We start from the raw sequence: 16,164 nt of genomic DNA, 5'->3' as shown, positions 1-16,164 counted from the left end.
GTTAAGCTGCTGCGACCTGCATGTCTCTTCCAAGGGGCATTTAAAACGTCTTGTTAAGCTACTGCGACCGGCACGTCTCTTCCAAGGGGCATTTAAACCGTCTTGTTAAGCTGCTGCGACCTGCATGTCTCTTCCAAGGGGCATTTAAACCATCTTGTTAAGCTACTTCAACCTCCACCGCACTTCCAAGGGGCATTTAAACCGTCTTGTTAAGCTACTGCGACCTGCACGTCTCTTTCAAGGGGCATCTAAACTGTCTTGTTAAGCTACTGCGACCTGCACGTCTCTTCCAAGTGGCATTTAAACCATCTTGATAAGCTACTGCGACCTGCACGTCTCTTCCACGGGGCTTTTAAACTGTCTGGTTAAGCTACTGCGACCTCCACCTCTCTTCCAAGGGCGTTTAAACCGTCTTATTAAGCTACTGCAACCTGCACATCTCTTCAAAGGGGCATTTAAACCGTGTTATTAAGCTACTGCGACCTGCACGTCTCTTCCAAGGGGCATTTAAACCGTCTTGTTAAGCTACTGTGACCTCCACCGCTCTTCCAAGGGTCATTTAAACTGTCTTGTTAAGCTACTGCGACCTGCATGTCTCTTCCAAGGGGCATTTAAATCGTCTTGGTAAGCTACTGCGACCTGCAAGCCTCTTCCAAGGGGCATTTAAACCGTCATGTTAAGCTATTGCGACCTGCACGTCTCTTCCAAGGGGCATTTAAACTGTCTTGTTAAGCTACTGCGACCTCCACCGCTCTTCAAAGGGTCATTTAAACTGTCTTGTTAAGCTACTGCGACCTGCACGTCTCTTCCAAGGGGCATTTAAACCGTCATGTTAAGCTACTGCGACCTGCACATCTCTTCAAAAGGGCATTTAAACAGTCTTATTAAGCTACTGCGACCTGCACGTCTCTTCCAAGGGGCATTTAAACCATCTTGTTAAGCTACTGCGACCTGCACGTCTCTTCCAAGGGGCATTTAAACTGTCTTGTTAAGCAACTGTGACCTGAACGTCTCTTCCAAGGGGCATTTAAATCTTCTTGGTAATCTACTGCGACCTGCACGTCTCTTCCAAGGGGCATTTAAACCTTCTTGGTAATCTACTGCGTCCTGCACGTCTCTTCCAAGGGGCATTTAAACTGTCTTGTTAAGCTACTGTGACCTGCATTTCTCTTCCAAGGGGCATTTAAACCGTCTTCTTAAGCTACTGTAACCTCCACCACTTTTCCAAGCGGCATTTAAACCGTCTTGTTAAGCTACTGCGACCTGCATGTCTCTTTCAAGGGGCATTTAAAATGCTTTGTTAAGCTACTGCGACCTCCACGTCTCTTCCAAGGGGCATTTAAACCGTATTGTTAAGCTACTGTGACCTGCACGTCTCTTCTAAGGGGCATTTAAACCGTCTTGTTAAGCTTCTGCGACCTGCATGTCTCTTCCAAGGGGCATTTAAACCGTCTTGTTAAGCTACTGCGACCTCCACCGCACTTCCAAGGGGCATTTAAACAGTCTTGTGAAGCTACTGCGACCTGCACGTCTCTTTCAAGGGGCATTTAAACTGTCTTGTTAAGCTACTGCGACCTCCACCGCTCTTCCAAATGGCATTTAAACCATCTTGTTAAGCTACTGTGACCTGCACGTCTCTTCCAAGGGGCATTTAAACTGTCTTGTTAAGCTACTGCGACCTGCACGTCTCTTCCAAGTGGCCTTTAAAACGCTTTGTTAAGCTACTGCGACCTGCATGTCTCTTCCAAGGGGCATTTAAGCCGTCTTGTTAAGCTACTGCGACCTGCATGTCTCTTCCAAGGGGCATTTATGCAATCTTGTTTAGCTGCTGCGACCTGCATGTCTCTTCCAAGGGGCATTTAAACCGTCTTGTTAGGCTACTGCGACCTGCACGTCTCTTTCAAGGGGCGTTTAAACTGTCTTGTTAAGCTACTGCGACCTCCACCGCCCTTCCAAGGGGCATTTAAACCGACTTGTTAAGCTACTGCGACCTGCACGTCTCTTCCAAGTGGCATTTAAACCTTCTTGTTAAGCTACTGCGACCTGCAAGTCTCTTCCAAGGCTTATTTAAACCGTCTTTTTAAGCTACTGCGACTTGAACGTCTCTTCCAAGGGGCATTTAAACCGTCTTGTTAAGCTACTGTAACCTCCACCACTTTTCCAAGGGGCATCTAAACCGTCTTGTTAAGCTACTGCAACCTGCACTTCTCTTTCAAGGGGCATTTAAACCGTCTTGTTAAGCTACTGCGACCGGCACGTCTCTTCCAAGGGGCATTTAAACCGTCTTGTTAAGCTGCTGCGACCTGCATGTCTCTTCCAAGGGGCATTTAAAACGTCTTGTTAAGCTACTGCGACCGGCACGTCTCTTCCAAGGGGCATTTAAACCGTCTTGTTAAGCTGCTGCGACCTGCATGTCTCTTCCAAGGGGCATTTAAACCATCTTGTTAAGCTCCTTCAACCTCCACCGCACTTCCAAGGGGCATTTAAACCGTCTTGTTAAGCTACTGCGACCTGCACGTCTCTTTCAAGGGGCATCTAAACTGTCTTGTTAAGCTACTGCGACCTGCACGTCTCTTCCAAGTGGCATTTAAACCATCTTGATAAGCTACTGCGACCTGCACGTCTCTTCCACGGGGCTTTTAAACTGTCTGGTTAAGCTACTGCGACCTCCACCTCTCTTCCAAGGGCGTTTAAACCGTCTTATTAAGCTACTGCAACCTGCACATCTCTTCAAAGGGGCATTTAAACCGTGTTATTAAGCTACTGCGACCTGCACGTCTCTTCCAAGGGGCATTTAAACTGTCTTGTTAAGCTACTGTGACCTCCACCGCTCTTCAAAGGGTCATTTAAACTGTCTTGTTAAGCTACTGCGACCTGCATGTCTCTTCCAAGGGGCATTTAAATCGTCTTGGTAAGCTACTGCGACCTGCAAGCCTCTTCCAAGGGGCATTTAAACCGTCATGTTAAGCTATTGCGACCTGCACGTCTCTTCCAAGGGGCATTTAAACTGTCTTGTTAAGCTACTGCGACCTCCACCGCTCTTCAAAGGGTCATTTAAACTGTCTTGTTAAGCTATTGCGACCTGCACGTCTCTTCCAAGGGGCATTTAATACGTCTTGTTAAGCTACTGCGACCTCCACCGCACTTCCAAGGGGCATTTAAACCGTCTTGTTAAGCTACTGCGAACTGCACGTCTCTTCCAAGTGGCATTTAAACCGTCTTGATAAGCTACTGCGACCTGCACGTCTCTTCCAAGGGGCTTTTAAACTGTCTTGTTAAGCTACTGCGATCTCCACCTCTCTTCCAAGGGCATTTAAACCGTCTTATTAAGCTACTGCGACCTGCACATCTCTTCCAAGGGGCATTCAAACCGTCTTATTAAGCTACTGCGACCTGCATGTCTCTTCCAAGGGGCATTTAATACGTCTTGTTAAGCTACTGCGACCGGCACGTCTCTTCCAAGGGGCATTTAAACCGTCTTGTTAAGCTGCTGCGACCTGCATGTCTCTTCCAAGGGGCATTTAAACCATCTTGTTAAGCTACTTCAACCTCCAACGCTCTTCCAAGGGGCATTTAAACCGTCTTGTTAAGCTACTGCGACCTGCACGTCTCTTTCAAGGGGCATCTAAACTGTCTTGTTAAGCTACTGCGACCTCAACCGCTCTTCCAAGGGGCATTCAAACCGTCTTGTTAAGCTACTGCGACCTGCACGTCTCTTCCAATGGGCATTTAAATCGTCTTGGTAAGCTACTGCGACCTGCAAGCCTCTTCCAAGGGGTATTTAAACCGTCATGTTAAGATAATGCGACCTGCACGTCTTTCCAAGGGTCATTTAAACTGTCTGGTTAAGCTACTGCGACCTGCTCGTCTCCTCCAAGGGGCATTTAAACCATCTTGTTAAGCTACTGTGACCTGCACGTCTCTTCCAAGGGGCATTTAAACTGTCTTGTTAAGCTACTGCGACCTGCACGTCTCTTCTAAGGGGCATTTAAACCGTCTTGTTAAGCTACTGCGACTTGCACGTCTCTTCCAAGTGGCATTTAAAACGCTTTGTTAAGATACTGCGACCTGCACGTCTCTTCCAAGGGGCATTTAAACCGTCTTGTTAAGCTACTGCGACCTGCACGTCTCTTCCAAGGGGCATTTAAACTGTCTTGTTAAGCTACTGCGACCTGCACGTCTCTTCCAACGGGCATTTAAACTGTCTTGTTAAGCTACTGCAACTTCCACCGCTCTTCCAAGTGGCATTTAAACCATCTTGTTAAGCTACTGTGACCTGCACGTCTCTTCCAAGGGGCATTTAAACTGTCTTGTTAAGCTACTGCGACCTGCACGTCTCTTCCAAGTGGCATTTAAAACGCTTTGTTAAGCTACTGCGACCTGCATGTCTCTTCCAAGGGGCATTTAAACCGACTTGTTAAGCTACTGCGACCTGCACGTCTCTTCCAAGAGGCAGTTATGCAATCTTGTTTAGCTGCTGCGACCTGCATGTCTCTTCCAAGGGGCATTTAAACCGTCTTGTTAAGCTACTGCGACCTGCACGTCTCTTTCAAGGGGCATTTAAACTGTCTTTTTAAGCTACTGCGACCTCCACCGCCCTTCCAAGGGGCATTTAAACCGACTTGTTAAGCTACTGCGACCGGCACGTCTCTTCCAAGGGGCATTTAAACCGTCTTGTTAAGCTGCTGCGACCTGCATGTCTCTTCCAAGGGGCATTTAAACCGTCTTGTTAAGCTACTGCGACCGGCACGTCTCTTCCAAGGGGCATTTAAACCGTCTTGTTAAGCTGCTGCGACCTGCATGTCTCTTCCAAGGGGCATTTAAACCATCTTGTTAAGCTACTTCAACCTCCAACGCTCTTCCAAGGGGCATTTAAACCGTCTTGTTAAGCTACTGCGACCTGCACGTCTCTTTCAAGGGGCATCTAAACTGTCTTGTTAAGCTACTGCGACCTCAACCGCTCTTCCAAGGGGCATTCAAACCGTCTTGTTAAGCTACTGCGACCTGCACGTCTCTTCCAATGGGCATTTAAATCGTCTTCGTAAGCTACTGCGACCTGCAAGCCTCTTCCAAGGGGTATTTAAACCATCATGTTAAGATAATGCGACCTGCACGTCTTTCCAAGGGTCATTTAAACTGTCTGGTTAAGCTACTGCGACCTGCTCGTCTCCTCCAAGGGGCATTTAAACTGTCTTGTTAAGCTACTGCGACCTCCACCGCTCTTCCAAGTGGCATTTAAACCATCTTGTTAAGCTACTGTGACCTGCACGTCTCTTCCAAGGGGCATTTAAACTGTCTTGTTAAGCTACTGCGACCTGCACGTCTCTTCTAAGGGGCATTTAAACCGTCTTGTTAAGCTACTGCGACTTGCACGTCTCTTCCAAGTGGCATTTAAAACGCTTTGTTAAGATACTGCGACCTGCACGTCTCTTCCAAGGGGCATTTAAACCGTCTTGTTAAGCTACTGCGACCTGCACGTCTCTTCCAAGGGGCATTTAAACTGTCTTGTTAAGCTACTGCGACCTGCACGTCTCTTCCAACGGGCATTTAAACTGTCTTGTTAAGCTACTGCAACTTCCACCGCTCTTCCAAGTGGCATTTAAACCATCTTGTTAAGCTACTGTGACCTGCACGTCTCTTCCAAGGGGCATTTAAACTGTCTTGTTAAGCTACTGCGACCTGCACGTCTCTTCCAAGTGGCATTTAAAACGCTTTGTTAAGCTACTGCGACCTGCATGTCTCTTCCAAGGGGCATTTAAACCGACTTGTTAAGCTACTGCGACCTGCACGTCTCTTCCAAGAGGCAGTTATGCAATCTTGTTTAGCTGCTGCGACCTGCATGTCTCTTCCAAGGGGCATTTAAACCGTCTTGTTAAGCTACTGCGACCTGCACGTCTCTTTCAAGGGGCATTTAAACTGTCTTTTTAAGCTACTGCGACCTCCACCGCCCTTCCAAGGGGCATTTAAACCGACTTGTTAAGCTACTGCGACCTGCACGTCTCTTCCAAGTGGCATTTAAACCTTCTTGTTAAGCTACTACGACCGGCACGTCTCTTCCAAGGGGCATTTAAACTGTCTTGTTAAGCTACTGCGACCTCCACCTCTCTTCCAATGGGCATTTAAACTGTCTTGTTAAGCTACTGCGACCTGCTCGTCTCTTCCAAGGGGCATTTAAACCGTCTTGTTAAGCTACTGCGACCTGCAAGTCTCTTCCAAGGCTTATTTAAACCGTCTTTTTAAGCTACTGCGACTTGAACGTCTCTTCCAAGGGGCATTTAAACCGTCTTGTTAAGCTACTGTAACCTCCACCACTTTTCCAAGGGGCATCTAAACAGTCTTGTTAAGCTACTGCAACCTGCACTTCTCTTTCAAGGGGCACTTAAACCGTCTTGTTAAGCTACTGCGACCTGCATGTCTCTTCCAAGGGGCATTTAAAACGTCTTGTTAAGCTACTGCGACCGGCACGTCTCTTCCAAGGGGCATTTAAACCGTCTTGTTAAGCTGCTGCGACCTGCATGTCTCTTCCAAGGGGCATTTAAACCATCTTGTTAAGCTACTTCAACCTCCAGCGCACTTCCAAGGGGCATTTAAACCGTCTTGTTAAGCTACTGCGACCTGCACGTCTCTTTCAAGGGGCATCTAAACTGTCTTGTTAAGCTACTGCGAACTGCACGTCTCTTCCAAGTGGCATTTAAACCATCTTGATAAGCTACTACGACCTGCACGTCTCTTCCACGGGGATTTTAAACTGTCTTGTTAAGCTACTGCGACCTCCACCTCTCTTCCAAGGGCGTTTAAACCGTCTTATTAAGCTACTGCGACCTGCACATCTCTTCAAAGGGGCATTTAAACCGTGTTATTAAGCTACTGCGACCTGCACGTCTCTTCCAAGGGGCATTTAAACTGTCTTGTTAAGCTACTGTGACCTCCACCGCTCTTCCAAGGGTCATTTAAACTGTCTTGTTAAGCTACTGCGATCTGTACGTCTCTTCCAAGGGGCATTTAAATCGTCTTGGTAAGCTAATGCGACCTGCAAGCCTCTTCCAAGGGGCATTTAAACCGTCATGTTAAGCTACTGCGACCTGCACGTCTCTTCCAAGGGGCATTTAAACTGTCTTGTTAAGCTACTGTGACCTCCACCGCTCTTCCAAGGGTCATTTAAACTGTCTTGTTAAGCTACTGCAACCTGCACGTCTCTTAAAAGGGGCATTTAAATTGTCTTGGTAAGCTACTGCGACCTCCAAGCCTCATCCAAGGGGCATTTAAACCGTCATGTTAAGCAACTGCGACCTGCGCATCTCTTCAAAAGGGCATTTAAACAGTCTTATTAAGCTACTGCGACCTGCACGTCTCTTCCAAGGGGCATTTAAACCATCTTGTTAAGCTACTGCGATGCGACCTGCACGACTCTTCCAAGGGGCATTTAAACTGTCTTTTTAAGCAACTGTGACCTGAACGTCTCATCCAAGGGGCATTTAAATCTTATTGGTAATCTACTGCGACCTGCACGTCTCTTCCAAGGGGCATTTAAATCTTCTTGGTAATCTACTGCGACCTGCACGTCTCTTCCAAGGGGCATTTAAACTGTCTTGTTAAGCTACTGCGACCTGCACGTCTCTTCCAAGGGGCATTTAAACCGTCTTCTTAAGCTACTGTAACCTCCACCACTTTTCCAAGGGGCAATTAAACCGTCTTGTTAAGCTACTGCGACCTGCATGTCTCTTACAAGGGGCATTTAAAATGCTTTGTTAAGCTACTGCGACCTGCACGTCTCTTGCAAGGGGCATTTAAACCGTCTTGTTAAGCTACTGTGACCTGCACGTCTCTTCTAAGGGGCATTTAAACCGTCTTGTTAAGCTTCTGCGACCTGCATGTCTCTTCCAAGGGGCATATAAACCGTCTTGTTAAGCTACTGCGACCTCCACTGCACTTCCAAGGGGCATTTAAACAGTCTTGTGAAGCTACTGCGACCTGCACGTCTCTTTCAAGGGGCATTTAAACTGTCTTGTTAAGCTACTGCGACCTCCACCGCTCTTCCAACGGGCATTTAAACCGTCTTGTTAAGCTACTGCGAACTGCACGTCTCTTCCAAGTGGCATTTAAACCGTCTTCATAAGCTACTGCGACCTGCACGTCTCTTCCACAGGGCTTTTAAACTGTCTTGTTAAGCTACTGCGATCTCCACCTCTCTTCCAAGGGCATTTAAACCGTCTTATTAAGCTACTGCGACCTGCACATCTCTTCCAAGGGGCATTCAAACCGTCTTATTAAGCTACTGCGACCTGCATGTCTCTTCCAAGGGGCATTTAAAACTTCTTGTTAAGCTACTGCGACCGGCACGTCTCTTCCAAGGGGCATTTAAACCTTCTTGTTAAGCTACTACGACCGGCACGTCTCTTCCAAGGGGCATTTAAACTGTCTTGTTAAGCTACTGCGACCTCCACCTCTCTTCCAATGGGCATTTAAACTGTCTTGTTAAGCTACTGCGACCTGCTCGTCTCTTCCAAGGGGCATTTAAACCGTCTTGTTAAGCTAATGCGACCTGCAAGTCTCTTCCAAGGCTTATTTAAACCGTCTTTTTAAGCTACTGCGACTTGAACGTCTCTTCCAAGGGGCATTTAAACCGTCTTGTTAAGCTACTGTAACCTCCACCACTTTTCCAAGGGGCATCTAAACAGTCTTGTTAAGCTACTGCAACCTGCACTTCTCTTTCAAGGGGCACTTAAACCGTCTTGTTAAGCTACTGCGACCTGCATGTCTCTTCCAAGGGGCATTTAAAACGTCTTGTTAAGCTACTGCGACCGGCACGTCTCTTCCAAGGGGCATTTAAACCGTCTTGTTAAGCTGCTGCGACCTGCATGTCTCTTCCAAGGGGCATTTAAACCATCTTGTTAAGCTACTTCAACCTCCAGCGCACTTCCAAGGGGCATTTAAACCGTCTTGTTAAGCTACTGCGACCTGCACGTCTCTTTCAAGGGGCATCTAAACTGTCTTGTTAAGCTACTGCGAACTGCACGTCTCTTCCAAGTGGCATTTAAACCATCTTGATAAGCTACTACGACCTGCACGTCTCTTCCACGGGGATTTTAAACTGTCTTGTTAAGCTACTGCGACCTCCACCTCTCTTCCAAGGGCGTTTAAACCGTCTTATTAAGCTACTGCGACCTGCACATCTCTTCAAAGGGTCATTTAAACCGTGTTATTAAGCTACTGCGACCTGCACGTCTCTTCCAAGGGGCATTTAAACTGTCTTGTTAAGCTACTGTGACCTCCACCGCTCTTCCAAGGGTCATTTAAACTGTCTTGTTAAGCTACTGCGATTTGTACGTCTCTTCCAAGGGGCATTTAAATCGTCTTGGTAAGCTACTGCGACCTGCAAGCCTCTTCCAAGGGGCATTTAAACCGTCATGTTAAGCTACTGCGACCTGCACGTCTCTTCCAAGGGGCATTTAAACTGTCTTGTTAAGCTACTGTGACCTCCACCGCTCTTCCAAGGGTCATTTAAACTGTCTTGTTAAGCTACTGCGACCTGCACGTCTCTTAAAAGGGGCATTTAAATTGTCTTGGTAAGCTACTGCGACCTGCAAGCCTCATCCAAGGGGCATTTAAACCGTCATGTTAAGCAACTGCGACCTGCGCATCTCTTCAAAAGGGCATTTAAACAGTCTTATTAAGCTACTGCGACCTGCACGTCTCTTCCAAGGGGCATTTAAACCATCTTGTTAAGCTACTGCGATGCGACCTGCACGACTCTTCCAAGGGGCATTTAAACTGTCTTTTTAAGCAACTGTGACCTGAACGTCTCATCCAAGGGGCATTTAAATCTTATTGGTAATCTACTGCGACCTGCACGTCTCTTCCAAGGGGCATTTAAATCTTCTTGGTAATCTACTGCGACCTGCACGTCTCTTCCAAGGGGCATTTAAACTGTCTTGTTAAGCTACTGCGACCTGCACGTCTCTTCCAAGGGGCATTTAAACCGTCTTCTTAAGCTACTGTAACCTCCACCACTTTTCCAAGGGGCAATTAAACCGTCTTGTTAAGCTACTGCGACCTGCATGTCTCTTACAAGGGTCATTTAAAATGCTTTGTTAAGCTACTGCGACCTGCACGTCTCTTGCAAGGGGCATTTAAACCGTCTTGTTAAGCTACTGTGACCTGCACGTCTCTTCTAAGGGGCATTTAAACCGTCTTGTTAAGCTTCTGCGACCTGCATGTCTCTTCCAAGGGGCATTTAAACCGTCTTGTTAAGCTACTGCGACCTCCACTGCACTTCCAAGGGGCATTTAAACAGTCTTGTGAAGCTACTGCGACCTGCACGTCTCTTTCAAGGGGCATTTAAACTGTCTTGTTAAGCTACTGCGACCTCCACCGCTCTTCCAAGGGGCATTTAAACCGTCTTGTTAAGCTACTGCGAACTGCACGTCTCTTCCAAGTGGCATTTAAACCGTCTTGATAAGCTACTGCGACCTGCACGTCTCTTCCACGGGGCTTTTAAACTGTCTTGTTAAGCTACTGCGATCTCCACCTCTCTTCCAAGGGCATTTAAACCGTCTTATTAAGCTACTGCGACCTGCACATCTCTTCCAAGGGGCATTCAAACCGTCTTATTAAGCTACTGCGACCTGCATGTCTCTTCCAAGGGGCATTTAAAACTTCTTGTTAAGCTACTGCGACCGGCACGTCTCTTCCAAGGGGCATTTAAACCGTCTTGTTAAGCTGCTGCGACCTGCATGTCTCTTCCAAGGGGCATTTAAACCATCTTGTTAAGCTACTTCAACCTCCACCGCACTTCCAAGGGGCATTTAAACCGTCTTGTTAAGCTACTGCAACCTGCACGTCTCTTTAAAGGGGCATCTAAACCGTCTTGTTAAGCTACTGCGACCTGCACGTGTCTTCCAAGGGGCATTTAAACCGTCTTGTTAAGCTACTGCGACTTGAACGTCTCTTCCAAGGGGCATTTAAACCGTCTTGTTAAGCAACTGTAACCTGCACAACTTTTCGAAGGGGCATTTAGACCGTCTTGTTAAGCTACTGCGACCTGCATGTCTCTACCAAGGGACATTTAAACCGTCTTGTTAAGCTACTGCGACCTGCACGTCTTTTCCAAGGGGCATTTAAACAGTCTTGTTAAGCTGCTGCGACCTGCATGTCTCTTCAAGGGGCATTTAAATCGTCTTGTTAAGCTATTGCGACCTCCACCGCTCTTCCAAGGGGCATTTAAACTGTCTTGTTAAGCTACTGCGACCGCCACCGCTCTTGCAAGGGGCATTTAAACCATCTTGTTAAGCTACTGCGACCTGCACGTCTCTTCCAAGGGGCATTTAAACTGTCTTGTTAAGCTACTGCGACCTGCACGTCTCTTCTAAGGGGCATGTAAACCTTATTGTTAAGCTACTGCGACTTGCACGTCTCTTCCAAGCGGCATTTAAACCGTCTTGTTAAGCTACTGCGACCTGCACGACTCTTCCAACTGGCATTTCAACCGTCTTGATAAGCTTCTGCGACCTGCATGTCTCTTGCAAGGGGCATTTAAACCGTCTTGTTAAGCTACTGCAACCTGCACGTCTCTACCAAGGGGCATTTAAACATTCTTGTTAAGCTACTGCGAACTGCACATCTCTTCCAAGGGGCATTTAAACTGTCTTGTTAAGCTACTGCGACCTCCACTTCTCTTCCAAGGGGCATTTAAACAGTCTTGTTAAGCTACTGCGACCTGGACGTGTCTTCCAAGGGGCATTTAAACCGTCTTGTTAAGCTAGTGCGACTTGCACGTCTCTTCCAAGGTGCATTTAAACCGTCTTGTTAAGCTACTGTAACCTCCACCACTTTTCCAAGGTGCATTTAAAGCGTCTTGTTAAGCTACTGCGACCTGCACGTCTCTTCCATGGGGCATTTAAACCGTCTTGTTAAGCTACTGCGACCTGCACGTCTCTTCCAAGGGGCATTTAAACAGTCTTGTTAAGCTGCTGCGACTTGCATGTCTCTTCCAAGGGGCATTTAAACTGTCTTGTTAAGCTACTGCGACCTCCACCGCTCTTCCAAGGGGCATTTAAACTGTCTTGTTATGCAAATGCGACCTGCACGTCTCTTCCAAGGGGCATTTAAATCGTCTTGGTAAGCTACTGCGACCTGAAGGTCTCTTCCAAGGGTCATTTAAGCTGTCTTGTTAAGCTACTGCGACCTCCACCGCTCTTGCAAGGGGCATTTAAACCATCTTGTTAAGCTACTGCGACCTGCACGTCTCTTCCAAGGGGCATTTAAACTGTCTTGTTAAGCTACTGCGACCTGCACGTCTCTTCCAAGTGGCATTTAAACCATCTTGATAAGCTACTGCGACCTGCACGTCTCTTCCACGGGGCTTTTAAACTGTCTTGTTAAGCTACTGCGACCTCCACCTCTCTTCCAAGGGCGTTTAAACCGTCTTATTAAGCTACTGTGAAGTGCACATCTCTTCAAAGGGGCATTTAAACCGTGTTATTAAGCTACTGCGACCTGCACGTCTCTTCCAAGGGGCATTTAAACTGTCTTGTTAAGCTACTGTGACCTCCACCGCTCTTCCAAGGGTCATTTAAACTGTCTTGTTAAGCTACTGCGACCTGCACGTCTCTTCCAAGGGGCATTTAAATCGTCTTGGTAAGCTACTGCGACCTGCAAGCCTCTTCCAAGGGGCATTTAAACCGTCATGTTAAGCTACTGCGACCTGCACGTCTCTTCCAATGGGCATTTAAACTGTCTTGTTAAGCTACTGCGACCTCCACCGCTCTTCCAAGGGTCATTTAAACTGTCTTGTTAAGCTACTGCGACCTGCACGTCTCTTAAAAGGGGCATTTAAATTGTCTTGGTAAGCTACTGCGACCTGCAAGCCTCATACAAGGGGCATTTAAACCGTCATGTTAAGCTACTGCGACCTGCGCATCTCTTCAAAAGGGCATTTAAACAGTCTTATTAAGCTACTGCGACCTGCACGTCTCTTCCAAGGGGCATTTAAACCATCTTGTTAAGCTACTGCGATGCGACCTGCACGTCTCTTCCAAGGGGCATTTAAACTGTCTTGTTAAGCAACTGTGACCTGAACGTCTCTTCCAAGGTGCATTTAAATCTTCTTGGTAATCTACTGCGACCTGCACGTCTCTTCCAAGGGGCATTTAAATCTTCTTGGTAATCTACTGCGACCTGCACGTCTCTTCCAAGGGGCATTTAAACTGTCTTGTTAAGCTACTTCGACCTGCACGTCTCTTCCAAGGGGCATTTAAACCGTCTTCTTAAGCTACTGTAACCTCCACCACTTTTCCAAGGGGCAATTAAACCGTCTTGTTAAGCTGCTGCGACCTGCATGTCTCTTTCAAGGGGCATTTAAAATGCTTTGTTAAGCTACTGCGACCTGCACGTCTCTTCCAAGGGGCATTTAAACCGTCTTGTTAAGCTACTGTGACCTGCACGTCTCTTCTAAGGGGCATTTAAACCGTCTTTTTAAGCTTCTGCGACCTGCATGTCTCTTCCAAGGGGCATTTAAACCGTCTTGTTAAGCTACTGCGACCTCCACCGCATTTCCAAGGGGCATTTAAACAGTCTTGTGAAGGTACTGCGACCTGCACGTCTCTTTCAAGGGGCATTTAAACTGTCTTGTTAAGCTACTGCGACCTCCACCGCTCTTCCAAGGGTCATTTAAACCGTCTTGTTAAGCTACTGCGAACTGCACGTCTCTTCCAAGTGGAATTTAAACCATCTTGATAAGCTACTGCGACCTGCACGTCTCTTCCACGGGGCTTTTAAACTGTCTTGTTAAGCTACTGCGATCTCCACCTCTCTTCCAAGGGCATTTAAACCGTCTTATTAAGCTACTGCGACCTGCACATCTCTTCCAAGGGGCATTCAAACCGTCTTATTAAGCTACTGCGACCTGCATGTCTCTTCCAAGGGGCATTTAAAACTTCTTGTTAAGCTACTGCGACCGGCACGTCTCTTCCAAGGGGCATTTAAACCGTCTTGTTAAGCTGCTGCGACCTGCATGTCTCTTCCAAGGGGCATTTAAACCATCTTGTTAAGCTACTTCAACCTCCACCGCACTTCCAAGGGGCATTTAAACCGTCTTGTTAAGCTAATGCAACCTGCACGTCTCTTTCAAGGGGCATCTAAACCGTCTTGTTAAGCTACGGCGACCTGCACGTGTCTTCCAAGGGGCATTTAAACCGTCTTGTTAAGCTACTGCGACTTGAACGTCTCTTCCAAGGGGCATTTAAACCGTCTTGTTAAGCAACTGTAACCTGCACCACTTTTCGAAGGGGCATTTAAACCGTCTTGTTAAGCTACTGCGACCTGCATGTCTCTACCAAGGGACATTTAAACCGTCTTGTTAAGCTACTGCGACCTGCACGTCTCTTCCAAGGGGCATTTAAACAGTCTTGTTAAGCTGCTGCGACCTGCATGTCTCTTCAAGGGGCATTTAAATCGTCTTGTTAAGCTTCTGCGACCTCCACCGCTCTTCCAAGGGGCATTTAAACTGTCTTGTTAAGCTACTGCGACCGCCACCGCTCTTGCAAGGGGCATTTAAACCATCTTGTTAAGCTACTACGACCTGCACGTCTCTTCCAAGGGGCATTTAAACTGTCTTGTTAAGCTACTGCGACCTGCACGTCTCTTCTAAGGGGCATGTAAACCGTATTGTTAAGCTACTGCGACCTGCACGTCTCTTCCAAGCGGCATTTAAACTGTCTTGTTAAGCTACTGTAACCTCCACCACTTTTCCAAGGGGCATTTAAACCGTCTTGTTAAGCTACTGCGACCTGCATGTTTCTTTCAAGGGGCATTTCAAATGCTTTGTTAAGCTACTGCGACCTGCATGTCTCTTCCAAGGGGCATTTAAACCGTCTTGTTAAGCTACTGCGACCTGCACGTCTCTTCCAACTGGCATTTCAACCGTCTTGATAAGCTTCTGCGACCTGCATGTCTCTTGCAAGGGGCATTTAAACCGTCTTGTTAAGCTACTGCAACCTGCACGTCTCTACCAAGGGGCATTTAAACATTCTTGTTAAGCTACTGCGACCTGCACATCTCTTCCAAGGGGCATTTAAACTGTCTTGTTAAGCTACTGCGACCTCCACTGCTCTTCCAAGGGGCATTTAAACAGTCTTGTTAAGCTACTGCGACCTGGACGTGTCTTCCAAGGGGCATTTAAACCGTCTTGTTAAGCTAGTGCGACTTGCACGTCTCTTCCAAGGTGCATTTAAACCGTCTTGTTAAGCTACTGTAACCTCCACCACTTTTCCAAGGTGCATTTAAAGCGTCTTGTTAATCTACTGCGACCTGCACGTCTCTTCCATGGGGCATTTAAACCGTCTTGTTAAGCTACTGCGACCTGCACGTCTCTTCCAAGGGGCATTTAAACAGTCTTGTTAAGCTGCTGCGACTTGCATGTCTCTTCCAAGGGGCATTTAAACTGTCTTGTTAAGCTACTGAGACCTCCACCGCTCTTCCAAGGGGCATTTAAACTGTCTTGTTAAGCAAATGCGACCTGCACGTCTCTTCCAAGGGGCATTTAAATCGTCTTGGTAAGCTACTGCGACCTCTACCGCTCTTCCAAGGGGCATTTAAACTGTCTTGTTAAGCTACTGTGACCGCCACCGCTCTTGCAAGGGGCATTTAAACCATCTTGTTAAGCTACTACGACCTGCACGTCTCTTCCAAGGGGCATTTAAACTGTCTTGTTAAGCTACTGCGACCTGCACGTCTCTTCTAAGGGGCATGTAAACCGTATTGTTAAGCTACTGCGACTTGCACGTCTCTTCCAAGCGGCATTTAAACCGTCTTGTTAAGCTACTGTAACCTCCACCACTTTTCCAAGGGGCATTTAAACCGTCTTGTTAAGCTACTGTAACCTCCACCACTTTTCCAAGGTGCATTTAAAGCGTCTTGTTAAGCTACTGCGACCTGCACGTCTCTTCCATGGGGCATTTAAACCGTCTTGTTAAGCTACTGCGACCTGCACGTCTCTTCCAAGGGGCATTTAAACAGTCTTGTTAAGCTGCTGCGACTTGCATGTCTCTTCCAAGGGGCATTTAAACCTTCTTGTTAAGCTACTGCGACCTCCACCGCTCTTCCAAGGGGCATTTAAACTGTCTTGTTAAGCAAATGCGACCTGCACGTCTCTTCCAAGGGGCATTT

Source organism: Phyllobates terribilis, unplaced genomic scaffold, assembly GCF_046119375.1.
Source record: "Phyllobates terribilis strain yellow unplaced genomic scaffold, ASM4611937v1 Scaffold_44__1_contigs__length_10104851, whole genome shotgun sequence".
Classification (NCBI taxonomy): domain Eukaryota; kingdom Metazoa; phylum Chordata; class Amphibia; order Anura; family Dendrobatidae; genus Phyllobates; species Phyllobates terribilis.
This window is presented reverse-complemented; position numbering follows the sequence as displayed.